Source organism: Thunnus maccoyii, chromosome 1, assembly GCF_910596095.1.
Source record: "Thunnus maccoyii chromosome 1, fThuMac1.1, whole genome shotgun sequence".
Taxonomy (NCBI): Eukaryota; Metazoa; Chordata; class Actinopteri; order Scombriformes; family Scombridae; genus Thunnus; species Thunnus maccoyii.
The window spans coordinates 7400579-7408387 of NC_056533.1; the positions used below are offsets into that span (position 1 = coordinate 7400579).

Consider the following 7809-nt stretch of genomic DNA (forward strand, 5'->3'; position numbering starts at 1 on the left):
TTAGAACACTTAGAGAGTGTAAATGTACTCTATAACTGGTATTTTTTGACACTGTTTCAATGCTTTCCAACACCTGCAGTGTAAACCATTGAGTTAGTAAAAAATGTACTCCAAGTCAGTGTTATAGTACCACTTTGCAGAGCTGATTATTTAACACTTGGAGAGTACAAATGTACTCTCTAACTGGTACTTTTTGACACCATTTCAGTGCTTTCCAACACCTGCAGTGTAAACCCAGAACCCTCAGTGAGTAAAAAATGTACTCCATGTCAGTGCTTTTGTAGCACTTTGCAGAGCTGATTATTTAACACTTGGAGAGTGAAAATGTACTCTGACTAGTAATTTGTGATTCTGTTTCAGTGCTTTCAAACACCTGCTGTGTAACACACAACAATCACGTACACCCTACACTTTCGGGGTGAATCATTAACACTTAGATTCTTGAAAACATAAGTTTTAATTTCAACATGATTTGATTTAAAAAAAATCAAAATCAGTTTTACTTATTTAGATAACATTATTTAATCAGTAGCAACCTGAACCGACTCACAAAATACATTGGTCATAGGTGAGCAATGCACATATAACTCTCTGGCCAGAATCCCTGCTTACTGCTTTTCAATAGGCCAATGAGCCCTTAAAGCAAAAGTACTTTAGAAGTCAACAGTGTTGTGAATTGTTTTTATTTGAGTGATGAAGATAGGCAATTCATGTTTAGTTTAAGTTATATATATATGTAAAATACAGAAGGTAGTATTTACAGTATTTACATTTATTTACAGTTATAGCATTTACAGTAAAATGTACACATCAGGATAAACCTGGAAATGGTAATTATTCAGTGTTTATATGGAGAATACATTGTGGATGCTTGGTTTCCAGTTAAAAGGAAACACTTTTATTTTGAAGGTTTCCAGGAAATTATCTGGCCTTTTGTTGTCGCTAGTTTTAGAGTGGAAAAAGGTGTACGCTCAAGATGTTGGGCGCGAGCTCCATTGTTCCCCCGTTTTGTAAACTGCAGTATGTTGGAGGAGAATAAATATCCTCGGTTTGAAAGACACCCGTTGTGGTTAATGAAAAGAAGCTTCCACTACACAACAAACAGTCCAAAATCCTGTTACAACAAAAGGACAATAATAAGATCTCTTGGTTGGTGAATATGAACTTCAAAGTTTCCAATGGAGGAATGTACAATTTTTTTTTCCAATTCATATCAGTGTTACGTTTGCTAAATGGATTTTCAAGGCTGTCAAAATAATCATCAAATTTTGTTCTCATGTCCTCATTGTCAGGGAGTCATTTTACAACATCTTCTTTGACATTTGAATGCATTTCCTCTACAAGCTCCTCTATATTTTCAACAATAGTCTTTATGACATTAATAGCCACACCACAGCCTTGTAGTTTTGCAATAAAGGATGCACACATTTCTTGGGTATGTTGCCTGGCCTCAGTAAAGTTTGAGAATTCTCTGGTTTCTCTGGAATTAAAGCTGACACTGTTTGCTGATCAGATACATCACCTGAAGGAGTGACAGGTTCATTATCAATTTAATCTAGACTTTTAGCACTATGTTTGCTATGAGATGTTTCCTGAAGCCTGAAAAAGTGAAAAATCTCTGGAGGCATCCATTCCGGTCACACATCAACTTCTTACCAGGATAAAAGGCATCTGAAAGCTTGATATGAACCAACTGTTGAATCAAAAGTGGACTTGCAAACAAACCATCTAAACATCATAACTCTTCAGTTGAGGAGCTTAGCCCCAAGGTCCTCGACTCTGGGAGTTTCCTGAGAAAGACCTATATCAGTGTTGTAGATGGTGGTCTGCACAAATGTGTACATGCTGTTTAAGGCCTGGTCATAGGAAATGCCAAACACATAATGTGATTTGAAAAGTTCATCAAAGGCTAACAGGGAAGACTTGGCCTTGCAGGGAAGGAGCTCACCATCCAACATGATGTATTACTCATGGATGCTGTTTCTTGTTGTCCCAACTGCCAGGATGTAGGGCTGCCTCCGCTGGTCTGGACCAGAGTGCTCCTGAAGGCTGCGACATAACTGTAAGATAACAACAAACAAAAATATGACTACACTGCACATCACATTTTGATGGATGAGTCAGACAAACAGAAACCTTTGATGGCACAGTTGTTTTTTTCTATGCAGGATTTGTTCAGCATGTGGTAATGCAATCAGTGTTTTAGTAGCAAAGAGAATAAAACATCAGAGAGGTCATCAATGTTCTTTATCTTATCACATGTCCCTGCAAACACCAATACATTGGCAAGAGAAACAGACAACTGAAAATAAGAGTAAACGAACACAAGACTGCAGTCAGAAGATGGAAGCAACCTGAACTCATGGAACAAAGGGTGACTAGGGTCAGCAAGGACTGACTGGGACTTCTTTGTGACTCTGACTTTGTACACTTGGAGAGATCATTTAGATTTGTGCCTGCAATTTTATTGCACATTCTAACAATTCCTTCTAACCTGTTCATGTTTTTCGAGGTAAGTGACCCAAACCAGCAAATAAAAGAGAAGGTTAGAACAGATTCAATAAAACACATGAAGGTAGTGTCAACATAAAAACCTCTGAGCTTCCGATAAAAGTACATACACTGATGGGCCTTTGCACAAACAACATCAGTATTTGGTTCAAAACCCTCATCCTGCAACATATTTAACACACAAGGACTACATAAGGTCACTGATGACCCCATGCATAAACTACTGTAAGAAACAACCATCATAGCAAAATGTTAACTTATTTCTTCTCAAAACATCATTAGTTATATAACTTATGTCATCTGAAAACAAAAAAACAAAACAGATTATTATTATTTTAGGAAAGTTACAGTTAATTTGCATATTGTGTAAAATGAAAATATGGACCTTTCTTTAAAGTCTAGATAAAACAGTATTTCAAGAGTATCTAACTTCCTTATTGTGAAGTATTTCTGAGTGAAACAGGATAGACAGATTTTGGGAGGAATTTGATTTGAACATTGAAAAGTGGGTGTGTCATAATGAATCTAAGCTTGTGCTGTTAAACATTGAAGAGTGATTGATGGGTGGATGTCATGATATTATTGGTTAAAAGCGATTGGTTCAAGCCTATGTAAGCACACATTTGGCATACATATTGTTAAATAGGTGCACAATATGACTGGGGATGTGATATAAAAGAGTTTAAAAGGCATTTTTCATTTCATCTCAACTTAAATACAAATTGCAGCTTTTACTGAAGAGTCTTTCCAAAAAGCCTTCAAAATGACTGACAGAGTGCCCCTACATCCCTGATATTCTGTGATACTTTACATTAGGACCCATGGAAAACATGAGCTCAATAATAAGTTCCATCTATTAAAACTGCATAGGTGGAATTGGATGCTTTTTACTGGGGTCCCCCAGCACCCCTATATATAGATATTTATGAAGAGAACTAATTAAAACAGAAACAGAAAACAATGATCTGAAGTCATGAACAAATTAATTGACAAAGTCATGAAAAATTGGAATGATAGAATAAAGCGCCTGTAAGATATGACAAAAAGTATACCTCTGGGGTCTGCAGATTACCCCAGTCAGTAGGATTAAGGTTAAAATCAATTGTTGTCCCCAGGTACTTATTGAACAACTTTAACATCCTGGCCATAAATAACAGCAAGTAGAATAGGGGGAGGCCTCTTCCTAGTCAATTATCATTTCCTTTGATTCAGACATTTATTTCCAAGAGGGAGCATTTATGCCAATTGCTAAATTAATCCACCACTGGACTATGGTTAGTTTCATCATTACTGAGCAGGGACACAGTCATCCACAAACTTGATGATATGTCTGCCCTCATAATGACACTGACACTCATTTGTATACAAAACAAATTGAAGTAATGAGAGGACACACCCCTTGGGGGGAACCAGTGGAAGATAAAGGGGCATCAGAAAAAACGTCATTGACTTTCACCTTTTGAGACCCGTCAGTTAAAAGGTCAACCAGCCAACATATTAATCCAGGGTCAATGTTGTGAATGCTGGTAAGTCTATATGCTAAAATGTGAGTTTGGATACAGTTAAAAGCTGGGGAAAAGTCAATAAAAAGCAATCATACAAAATTCTTTGCACCATCCAGGTGGATCATGTCCCTCAACACCCCTGCCTGCCCTTTACGCAAATTGGAGTGGATCCAGTTTTCTCCTCTTTTATAATCTTCTTGAAGGTTTTCATGACAAGAGAATTAAGTGCCACATGCCTATAATCATTGAGTGATTTTGATGCTTTAATCTTGGGCACAGGTACAATCACTGAATACTTCCAGAGACAAGGAACCCCATGGAGTTGAAGTGACTTCATGAAGATGAAGGGAAATATGTCAGATAATATTATCTGGACCAGGACTTTCTCTCCTTTATTCCCCTGAAGAGTTTAAAAACCCTGTCCCTATCAACATGTATTTCATTCTGCATTCTAGCATTTCTATACACAGACAGACAGACAGACGGACAGACTGTTCCTTGCTAAAATCATAAGTATTCAAACAATTATGAAAAATGTTCAGGTCATTAGCAAGTTCAGAGTTAGTCTTGCTGGGAAGAAAAATGGGACACTTAGACTGCATGCTCATCATAGACTTCATGCCCTCCCATGCTGGGCATGAATTACCAGTGCTCAGCAGGGTTTTTACTTTGTCCTTATATTTAAGTTTAGCAAGTTCCTTCTTAACTTGCTTCGATAAATCTCTGAAACGAGTATCATCTCCCTGGTTAAAATATGTTCCTCTGAATAATTGTGATTTTAACAGATTTGGACACCCATGGTTTGTTATTTGGAAACATAGACATTGATTTATCGGGAATTACTAACAAAAATGTAGGTATGCAGACACAGTCTCAGTAAATTCATCCAAATTGGAGCAAACATTTATAAATAAATCTCAGTCTGCGCAACTTTAACAATGCCGGAGACACTGAATAGGCTCCTCTGACCAGACCCGAACTAGGCATTGCTCAGGTTTTGTTCGTTTTAGGACAGGTTTGTAGATTGGAGCCAAATAAACAACACTGTGGTAGGACATGCCAGGAGGAGCCCTGTGCAAAGATTTGTAAGCTCCCTTAATCGAAAGGTCCAAAACTTTCATGTGCCTAGTAGGACAAGTGCCATATAAATAAAAGTTACTAAGCGACTTTCCAGACTTACAGTGATTGAAATTGCCCATAACAAAGTTAGGCACGTCCAGTACTGTTTTCGCAAAAACCTGAGTTTTGGTGTCAACATTAGTCTTCAGGTGGATATACACAGGTGTAACAAAAATCTGTGGAAATTCCCTTGGTAAATAAAATAGTTGTAGAAAAACAGAAAGAAGCACAGTATTTCTCTGACAACAGCTTTGTTGCATCAGTTTTGTTGACATATAAACACAATCTTTCTCCGAATGATTTCCCTGTCACCAGGGTCTCTATCAAGTTGTAGCAATACCCCAAAACCATCAATTTCCAGATTGGTTTGTGGGTCCTGCTCTTTGAGCCACAGACGTTCCTGTATTCCGATAGGAGCATGACATGCACCTGTAGTTCATCAACCTTGTTATGGAGGGACTGTACATTGGCAAGGATGATTGAGGGAAGAGGAATCCGCCGATGGTCTTGTCTTTTAAGCCTCTGGCACACTCCGCCACATCTGCCCTTTTCCTCACTCCTGTTGGCCTGGTTTCCCAGCTCCCGTTCCCCACAGAAGAACTGTGCTGAGTGATATCTGTCGGGAAGCCTGATGTTGGAGCTACAGCTCTTGTGCCAAGTTCCAAAGTAGCAGAAGGAACTCCTGGCTATACTGAAAAGGCTCATGATTCTCACAAACTCCTCTCAAAAAGTGACAAAAGAGCATCAGAACAAGGAGAAAGCCCGCTGGCCTGAGGTGAGTCATTGTTACTTAAATCTCATGCAGCCAGATTAAAAAAATAAGTTAGTAGTGACATTAAAACAGGTTAAAAACCAACAGAGTAGCGCACAACATACAACTGCTGCTGCTTGTTGCCATTAGTCCAGCGCCAGTGACCCTGTAAATGAGGAGCTTCAACTAAACTGCTTCCTATAAGAAAAAGTTGTGGAAAATTGACCATCTTGCTTACATGTCATTTCTTGCAATTTATTCTGGTATTTGTGGGACATTGCTTGTCTAAATGCTATAGTTCTGGATGAGCAGATGAATTAAACCTGCTTTAGTATATGTTTAATTTCAGGTATGTCCTCACTGAAATTTACTCTATTCGTATGTTGAACAGTCATGTGACCCCATCATGTGACTCTATCTGTGAGACAATACACCTGTATAGTTCCTTTGAATGGAGGGGAAGGCATAATAGTTGGCCAAAATGCCTGTAGTTTTTAGAGTGTGGGTTACACTATTGCCTATTGCATGGATGAAAATAGAAATCAAGACACACTGACCTCATAAAACTTGACTACATGGTCCACAGCTTACCGGACACTGATCTTCACAGCTGCCTTCTTTCCATTTGGTGGTGGTGGCAGGAGGTAGAGCAGCAGTAGCAGTGAGGCCATGTCACTATCCCAACCTGAGAAGAAGGGGGAGAGCACCTGCTTTCAGCATGAAATACACTTGATGAAAACCCTTGATACATCAATATTAAAATTCAAAAAGCTTTTGTCAAAAAAAATACTATTTGTCTACATAACCATTTGTCATGGTCAATTATTTAGATAAGTCAACATTTGAAAAGGTGGCCAGATACACACCAGGTTAATGTCAATCATTTACCTGGGACCTTGTCATCCTCATCAGGTGTCTCCTCTGCAGACTGGATGAGGTAGTCAAGCAGGGGCGTCTTGCTGAGGTTTTTGGCTTGCTTTATTACATTGGCCTTCAGGAGTGTTCCCCATTTCTCAAGGAGTTTTGATGAAGTCTCAGCTCCAGGTCTAACAGGTCTAAGTCTTGCAACACCTAAAGGGGAGGATGCAAGTGTAGGTGTATTTGATGATGATGGTAGTGGGAGGAGGTGACCATTTTCATCTTTGTACAGCTGCTCTTGACAGAGAATACATTGTAAACATAATTAATGTGAACTTACCAGGCCTTTTGTGTCAAGGAACCTCAGGAATACTCTTAAGCACTGTGCTTCATTGCTCAGTCTGTGCTGGAAAGTTGCTCTCATTTTCGTGAAGATCTGTTTGTTGTCTATGCTGTGTTTCGGTAGAGATATGGCCTTGTGACACTGGTCTCCGTCCAACTGCTGCTCTTTAGTCACTTCTCTCTCCAACCACCTGCTATTTGATTACATTCACCAGTTTTTGCGAACAAGATGTCTGAGATCAAATACTATGAATATACTCTTCACTAAATCATGCACCATAAAGCATTTTACTTACCCATACTTTTCCAGGATATCAGCAACAACAATGTTGACGAGATCACAGCGTGTTTGGTCCTTCATCTCTCCTCTCATTGTGTATTCTTTTAATACCTTCTCCCCTCAAGCCTTTTGTTCCAGTACTCTTTTGACAAGTTTGATGACAGCAAAAGAAAAAGTAAACCACCAAACTAAAAAATTTTTATGCCAAAGTACACAAGATTTACAACAAAATGAGAAATGTTCTACAAAAAACATCACCTCTTTGGCCTGTGAAGAACTGTCACCAATATACCGACTTTTTGGGGACATTAGAGAAGCATCACTCTCCGATGAGCATGATGGTAGTGACAAGGTGTCTGTGCATGAGGACGGGACAGGAGAGTCTGAAAAGAGGGAACACAACATCAATTTCAAAAACATTTTTCACCTGTAATATCATTCGA

The 7809-nt window shown here is 38.8% G+C and overlaps 1 long non-coding RNA gene across 1 annotated transcript; it reads right to left on the minus strand.

Annotated features, from left to right (window-relative positions):
• Nucleotides 1-756: 756 nt before the first annotated feature.
• LOC121900905 lies at nucleotides 757-7539 on the minus strand. Its single transcript, XR_006097134.1, has 5 exons — nucleotides 7383-7539; nucleotides 7085-7280; nucleotides 6775-6957; nucleotides 6478-6571; nucleotides 757-2060 (listed from the first exon to the last, which is right to left on the minus strand). It is a non-coding gene; the product is annotated as an uncharacterized LOC121900905 (long non-coding RNA).
• Nucleotides 7540-7809: the final 270 nt, after the last annotated feature.